We start from the raw sequence: 8,920 nt of genomic DNA, 5'->3' as shown, positions 1-8,920 counted from the left end.
GAAAACATTTAATTGCTACAGTTTCAGAAGTTTACTCCACTATCATCATAGTGGGATATGGCAGGGTGCAGGCAGGTATGGTACTGGAGCTAAGAGCCCTTCATCTTGATTGGCAGGCAACAGACCGTGAACTGAGACACTGGGTGTGGCTTGAGCATGTATGAAACCTCAAAGCCTGCTTCCATGACACATTTCCTCCAATAAGGCCACATCTACAACAAAGTCATACTTCCTAATAGTGCCACTCCCCTCAAGGAGCAATTTTCTCTAAAACCACCACAGTTGGCCTGGAGCTCAGTATGTAGACCAGGCTGATTTTTGAATACAAACACAGATCTGCCTGCCTTTATACCTGTGCTGGGATTAGAGATGTATACCAACATGCCTCCATACGGCCATACAGCTCCTTTTTTTTTTTTTTTTTTTTTTTTGACTGAATGAATGATATTTGTGAATAAGGAGAATGGAGTGTGGGGTGTTCAGATCTCAGGAAAGGAACTAACTTATTTAAACCAGAGGGCAAAAATACTGTTTTGAAACCATTGAAAGGTCATATAACCTTGGTGAGACAAAACCTACTGGTTTCACAGCTCCTATACCCCCATGCTCTTTAACTACCACCCCCCCCCAAACCAATTCTCTACCTATTACTTTCTTCAAGATTCTCTCCAAATCTTGTTTCCCTTAAGCTCTCCAGGCTGTGCCAGTGCAATCCCACCCAGGATCCTTAGGACACTACCAGCTAGGAGCCTTGCAAATATAGTTTGCATTCTTTGAATTAACATATACTTGACTGCTGACTTTGTATCTGCTTTGTCAAGCATCCTTGCAGCTAGAACTGGGTCAAGCATACAAAACAAGCCATCTCTCTCTGCAGTAACACGCTAGTGTTAAGTGATTGCACACTAGTGGCATTCTTGCTTCTAAACATCGATTATGGATTTTTCCTCCGTGTATTCATGTATTCCAACCACTTCTTGGGTGTATGCAGAGAGCCACTTACCTCTAGGATGATTTTTATTCTGTTCATATAAATTCAGTCAGTCAAACACACAGACTACTAAGGGCTTTCTTTGCATCTGTCATGGTCCCTTATGGTGTTAGCATACCCTAATCCCAGGTTAATAATTGGAGACAGGCCTCAACCTTAGTGGGCAGTATTATCTAGCTAGAATTTAATGATCTTTATTTTCATTGTATTGATTATTTTTAGTTAAGAACAAGGAAGAGTAGTTTCCCACTATGGCCCTAAAATACACATTTGTGCAGAGTAGTAAGTATATTTAAAGGGAAATGGTACAAAAGTTTCAAGCAGCAGTTAGCTATGGCAGAAATTGTGAAAGTGAAAATGGCTGTGTAAAAGCAGAGCGTGAGACACCCATGCTTCAGTTGTGTGCCTGTTCAGGCGAAACTGCATTTGAACCCTACTGGTTCTAGAACAATAGTGTGCCCTGTCTGCTCCAGCTGTACTTTTTACCAGATGGAGCTGTTCCAACTCTAAAATAAAATTGTTATCAGTGATCACAGTAAAAAGCCAGTTATCAGAAGTTTTCAAAACACAGCAATGCTTCAAGCTGGCTCTTAAAACACCTCCATCCAGTGAATATACTGCCTATGGCAGAGACTCAAATGAGGTTATTTCAAAGTCCAGTCTGAAGACCTGCATACAGAAAAAGGCTACCTACCCAAAGACTGCTCCAGAACACGTTCAAACAGGTAAAAAGATCTGGCCTTCAAATTCAACAGAGAAGCCTGGCTCTCTGTTCTGAGGGGCTAGCATTAACCACACATAGTACTTTCTCCACACTGGGAGAGAGAAGGGAGAAACAACCAACTGGTGGCTCTCGTTAGCACTACATCCTACCCAGTGTAATGAGTGCAGCCGCAACACAAGGACAGTATCTTAGTTCATTCTCCTCGGAGACTAAGTCTACTCTGCGGGCTGATGCCAGAGAATCACCACCAATGAAGTATGTATTCTATGGGTCCTACTATAATGCAGCTATAACATCCACAGCTTGCTGCACCACAGTCTTGCATAAATGTGGATGCATAGGATCAGGAGTTCTACAGGCAGCCTGGCATTTCCAAGTATTGGCTCCCTCCTTATGGGCCATGAAGAAGAGGGTATAGCATAGTGGGGGTGGTGGTACATAGACCAACTCTGAAGGAAGGGGACACAGGGATTAGTTTTGATAAAAAGCAGGGATCTAAAGTGACCAATGTTGGTAAGGCCCAGGAGTTCATCCAAGGAAGCCTCTGGCTGGGGGAAGACACACTTGGGGGTTGGACTAGAGAAAACGAAGAACGTAAGAAAGTCCATGACTATCAACACTGTTGCCCAGAGCTGGCCTTGCTTTCCTTTCCTTTGCAGATTTCTTTGGGAACTCCTACTGTACTGAGCACTGACCGCTGGGAGAGGGGAGCCTCCAGACACACTGGGTCCCCATTTTCATTTTAGAGGATAAGTCGGAAATGGTTTATTTCCATCCACACATGCTCCCTTTCCTCTTGTGACTAACACACTGTGCACATGACATCCACAATAATTTAAACATGGGGAAGATTGATCTTCAGAAGTTCACAGTCTGGGAAGAGGAAAACCCACGGGATAGAATAAAGCCACAACAGTGCAGTGACAGAAAGAGGCGTGGTCATCCATGGGAACAAAACATTTCACAGAAAAGGGTTAACATTTAACTTCAGTTTTAAGGACAAATTACACCTGATACCAAAATTTAGCTTGACAAACACTTGCTGTGCCACTGGACGGTGACACACTATTGAGCAGAGTCATTTGAAGGCTGACTTGTCTCAATCTTAGACTGAATCAGGGCTGGCACCTTGCACGCAGCCTTAAGCAGGGATGCGGAGTATGAATCTGTATGCTGGTGGTGTTAGCTCCAGCAGGCAGACATGTGGGGGCCTTGGCACTTCCTGCTCGTGTACTCTATTCCCTTCCCTTTCTTCCCTCTGCCACTGCTTATGATGCTCCCAGAATACTCACAAATGGACAGTTGTGAGGAGGGTGATACCTGTGGTAAGCCTAGGGCTTCCTGATGGAGAGGTCGGAGGAAACATTCAAACCCGATGGAAGAGATTAAAACAAAACAAAACAACAACAAAAACAAACAAAAACCCGCCCTACCTACAGCAGCCAAAGAGCTCTAACATAGTCTAAGAGAAACAAACAAGATTACCTCCTTCATATGCCAATCCTCATTCTCTATAGGTTCAGAGGCTATAGTGGACACATATAAAGACAAAGTGAATGTGATTATCCATTTCCCTAATTCTGCAAACCCTATGTCCTCGGCTTTCTGAATCCTCCCTTGCTACCTATACCATTAGTGAGAGCCACTCCTCACACTCAGGTGCTGACTTTCCTCATGGGAAGCCCAGGTGTGTTTTCTCTTTAAATATCTGAGACCCAGGTGTCCTTTTCAAAGGTCACTCTAAAGTCATGCACAGGACTCCTTATGTGGCTGGCCTCTTCTCTTTCAAGGTAGCTTTCTCTCTCTGTCTCTATCTAGATCTTCAAAAATTAAACCCTGAAAGTATGACTGGTAATGTCACTTCTCCCACCCTCAATGGTGTTAACAAGTGTATTTCAGCCTGAGTCACTCATCATTTTTCAACACTTACTATAAATCGTGCTAATTTTAAAATGGTTCTGGCTGCACACTAAGTGCGTCACCAGGCTATCCACCTCTAACAAGCCGCTCTCAGTCTGTCTTAGGGTTTTCACTGAAATGATAAAACACGACCGCCCAAGACCACTTCAGACAGGGAGAGTTCATTTCAGCTCCTACGTCCTGTCCACAGTCCTTCCTGAAGGAAGCCCAGGGCAGTAACGTGAGGCAGGAACTGGTGCAGAGACCATGGAGGAGTGCTTGCTCCAAATGGCTTGCTCAGCCTGGTTTTTCACAGCACCTAGGGCCACCAGCCCAGGAGTGGCACTGCATAGTGAGCTATCCCCACCCCCAATCCATCACTAATTATGAAAATGAACCACAGGCCCAGAGGCCACTCTGATGGGGGCACTTTCCCAACAGAAGTTCCCTCTTGCCAAAAGGCTCTGGTCTGTCAAGCTGACATGAAACTAGCCAGCACAGCAAGCATCCATTCACGATGTCCCAACTGGATAGCATACTGCCTCACTTTTTGCTTGCTGCAGCCTCTTAAAATCATCATGTGCTCATTTTTAGACAAGTTTCCTTTCATGACGCACAAAAGCAGATCAGGGTCTTTGCACTTGAAATGTCCTTCCTCATAGACACAAAACTCCTTCAGGGTAAACACACTCCATCCTTTCTGATCATGTCTTTGTCTATGGGAGCCCATAAATATTTGATAATTAACGCCCACAGCATGCATTCTTTAATCTTCTTTTCAAATTTTTATTATCTGCTCTTTCTCCAAGCTGGCCACACATTAAAAGGAAGTTTAACACATAATCTCTTTTCCTGCTTTCTACCAGTTATGTTGATAGAACAATAATAGACTCATAGGAAAGGAAGGCAAGGGGAAAGGACTTGGCCTCTAAGGCCACAGCTGGGTTTAATGAACAGTACAGGCAGTAGAGAATCAGGTCATACTCCAGGGGAGGAAGAAATGATGGCCTCATTCCTGTTTTCTTTTATGATACAGGGATTGAACCTGGGTCCTCACATATACTAGGCAAGAGTTCCACCACTGAGCTATACCCCAGACTGTTTACAAGTTTTATTTTGAGGAGTGTTTTGAAGTTGCTCAGGCTGGCTCTGAACTTGTCATCTTTCTGCCTTAGCTTCCAGAGGAGTGGCTGTGATTACAATAGGCCCCTATACCCACACCTGACCAAAAATGTCTATCATGAATTGATCTTGATCCCCTACCAAACAAGAAGAATATCTATAATGCACAAATAACTCCAAAGTGCTTTGATTTCTTGGGATGGTATAAAATATGAATTGTTCAAGTCTATCAGTTGGAGGTTTCACTCAGCCTAGCAGCTTTGTTTTGAAAGTTCTAACTCCTAAAGATTCACCATAAATCTAGATAATTTACTTCAACCAAAGTCTAATATTCTTCTCTTAAATTATTTGTTACAGAAAAACACCACCAAAGGCTAAAACAGAACCAAGTGGATTAAAACACAGCTGACCATTTCTAGGTTAATGGTGATGGAGTTAAGGAGGGTTTAGAACTGGGAGAGACTCCATGGTTACCCTTCTGGGATTTTTACACCAGAGGAAAAAAATGATGGTGTTTCTAGATCATAGAAGTGGAGGCAGCAAGATTGGTGGTCTTCACTTTTGTAAAAATAACTGAATTGGTTGTAGGGGGCAGGTAGAAAAGCATATAGCCTCCATTATAAGTGAACAGACTCATTTGTGACTAACGTCACATAAGCAAATGTTATTAGGCAGAGCTTTCCGGAACACTCCTTAAATGGAAATATAGTCAATGAGCTGCATTCTTGTATCTTTTGTTCTCAAGTTCTTTCTGCCAGGAATGAACACAGGATGCTGGAGCCTCAGCAGCCACCACGGAATGCAGAGGCAGTCACAAGGGAAAGCTAAGCTCAATGCAGGATCCGAATTCCTGAGCTACTGAGCCAGCACCAGCTCTGCCTGCTTCCTGACTTCTTCATGTCAAGAAACCCTGCAGTTCTACTTCTGGCACCTCTGACTCTCGGTGAATCCAAGAGAACACAAGTAACAATAATCAGGGTGACAGTGTAACAGAGAAAATCTGTAGTTTGTTCTACTTCTGGTATCTCTTGAGTCTCAGGGGAATCCAACAGGACACAAGTAACAATAACCAGAGCACCAGTGCTAAGGATGTGTTTGAACTGTGTGAAGTTCAGCATCTTGGTGTACTCAGTGACTGTAACTACCACACTATATGCCATGCCAGAAGCAGAGCTGTGTTTCACAGTAGGGAAACCTGGCTTTGATTGGAATCCATTTGCTGCCATCAACCTGCAGGTTCCGGAACCTGGGTTGACTTTCCACTTATGCTAAGCACATGCCACCACTTTTGACATTTCTAACACAGACACTGACAACACGCAAAATAACTTGAAAACAACAAACAGATCAGACAGTTGCAGAAAGAGGACTTCCCTACATTGGGGTCAGGGCACCTAGGGATTCCTTGTATTTCATCAGCTCAAGAATTTCTGTTGGGCCTTGTTCCCCATAAAGTCCAAAATGAGTTCTATCTTCATTAATTTCTTTACAAATCACAGAAATAGAGGTAATTAATACTGATTTTCAACTCGTTTGAATCTAGCATCACTAAAGGGACAAGGCTCTCTGGGCATGTCTATGAGAATTTATCACCATAGGACAAGGGAGGTGGAGAATCCACTGTTCCACAGGCTCAGTTCTGAATGAACTGAGGAGGAGACAGTAATTTGAGTGAAATCATTTGCCTTTCTTTGCTGTCTGACTACAGATGCGACATGACCCTGCTTCCTACTCCTGCCACCATGACCTTCTCACCCTTGAACTGTGAACTAAAGTAAATCTCCCTTTCCTGAAGTTACTTTTGTCAAGTATTATGTCACAGCATGAGAAGAGCTGCCAATGCAGTCACTATGAAGAGAGCTAATTAGTGCCCATTTCACTGCTATTTTCCAGTGTTGGTAGCCTGCCTGAGAAGTGTGACTAAAGTGGGACACCTGGTGACTGAGGGGACACATCAAAGGTGCTCTGTGTTCTCGGGAATGTTTCAGAGATGGTTTCGGACCATGAACGTCCCTTCTCCATCCCCTTCATCATAATTGTTAATGCAATGGCATGTACACATTGATGGATCTCACACAACTATTCTTTGATTCAATCATAATATAATTAAATTTAAAGAAAATTTTGAGTGAGACATGCGTACTCTGGCCAGGCCAACTAACAGTTGACTGAGTAGCCTGAATTAGACAAAAATCAGAAAAACAGAAGTTAAGGAATGAAGGAAGCCTGAATTTTGTAGAACCCTGCCATTTTATATCAGTTTCCCCCTTTTATGCCTTTTCTATTCCCTAAAATTGATTAATGGACAAAAGCACTGGAGTTTAACATTTTTACTCCACTGAGATCAATACTAGAATTAAGGGAAAAGGAAAAATACTTATGACAATTATAAAAACTTGTATCAACAGTTAAAGTTTATTCCATAATTTCTTCCTTCATAACATTTTTCTGACACATTACTCTGTTTGTTCTATGCTAAACAGTAAGACTGCAACTAGTAATATAATAATTAAGGATCTGACTTTCATGGTATTTACATTCTAGTAAGAGAACAAAAACCAAACAGCAACAATGACTTTTTAAAAAATATCTAATATATTTATTAATGCTTTTACAAACATGATGAAAACTTGGCCGTAGCCTTTATGTTCTCGGAAAATATAACAGTAAGAGTAGCTAAAGGCTCTGAAGAAACTGGAAATGCAGAACTTCCTTTGAAAGGTTAGGAGCGAATGAAAGCAAATGGGCCCTGGAGTACGTGCATTAAAGTCAGGGAGAACGGTAATCAGCATGACCCCAGAATGGGAACGAACTATGTGATCAAGGGAGAACACAGTGGAGCAAACAATTAATAACACAGAAAATACAGGCGCGAGGCCGGAATGGTAGAATAAGGACCCGACTGAACCATGAAGGAGTTTGGACCTTGTCGTGAGTAAAACAGAAATGTTTGAGAATAGCGACATAATCTGGTCTGTGCTTCTGGCTGCGGCAGTGCGGCAGAAACTGACCAAGCTGCTCATGAGGAGCGGGCTGGCACCATGCCCCTGTTTCCTAGACAGTGCTTACCACATTATCAACAAAATGTCAATAGACTAATAAATCAACAGATCTCTAAGCTTCTAACTATCCACGTCACCTTCCTAGGTCTCAGGCAATCCCCAGGTCCATATCATAGCTCTTCCTGGGCACTGTTCCCGCCCTTACCTTCATGTTCTCACCAGCTCCACCTTAACAAAATGACCACAGACTTCTCCCACAGAGCCAAGAAACACTGCAGTTCCCACAATCTCTGCAGTCCTCTCAGGTCTGCCAGTGTAGGATGAAACCAGCTGCACACCTACCCGCAAGAGCTGATTTGTTCTAAAGTCTTCATTTGCAAAACCAGGCAATGGGCCACATTTGGCCAATGGGCCGGAGCTTGCCAACACCTTATCTAAATCAGGTTATGTTGAAATAGCACAGATTCTCTAGCTATTGACGACATACAAAGTTTCCCATTCACTGAATAGGGAAATCAAAGGGATTATACACAGGAGAAGGTATGTTGTCAAAAGGCTCACTTACCTTCATATTTACTAATGAGACTTGAACTATTATTGCTAAGTAATAACCATCAGAAGCTAATTTTAGAGTAAAAATTATTGACTGTTCTTAGTTACTGAAGTCGAATGTATATTTTTATCAAATGTGTATCTGGTACTTAACAAATACTAAGGATAATGCTAGCTGAACCAAAAGGGATAACTTTGCCCCTCATATGGTAATGGAGTCTTAAACAATGATCTGAGGGGACAGTCTCACTTTGCTCGTGAAGTCCATCTATTGCAATTGTACAAGTTCTTTTCGCTGATGACTGAATTGACTGAAGCATTATTGTTCTAAAAAAGAAAATCTCTTGCTCTTTATGGAGTGATTCAAGCTCAGTATTTTGTATGTTGCCAATGGCATCTCCCTTCTCCCTCTGCATTTTTTTCTTTTTCTTTTGGCAAACTGTACATGACAGCTACTGTCTAAGGATGACCCCCCCCCCCAAGAGTCATATTCGTCTCATCTGTGGCCTGGACAGCCCTTTCCTATTCAACCTGGGCCACCTCTCCCCTTACCTTGAGCAGGAGAGTGAAGTGGAAGGGGCTACTGCTCCCGTTCTTGGCCTATGCCCTAAGAAGGCCCAGCAACGTCTG

The 8,920-nt window shown here is 42.8% G+C and overlaps 1 protein-coding gene across 2 annotated transcripts in view; it reads right to left on the bottom strand.

Moving 5' to 3' along the window:
• The window catches only part of Nme7 (NME/NM23 family member 7), a 120,143-nt gene that overhangs the window by 1,439 nt on the left and 109,784 nt on the right, over window positions 1-8,920 (bottom strand). The gene's annotated exons all lie outside the window — the stretch shown is intronic.

Source organism: Phodopus roborovskii, unplaced genomic scaffold, assembly GCF_943737965.1.
Source record: "Phodopus roborovskii unplaced genomic scaffold, PHOROB, whole genome shotgun sequence".
NCBI lineage: Eukaryota > Metazoa > Chordata > Mammalia > Rodentia > Cricetidae > Phodopus > Phodopus roborovskii.
This window is presented reverse-complemented; position numbering and strand designations above follow the sequence as displayed.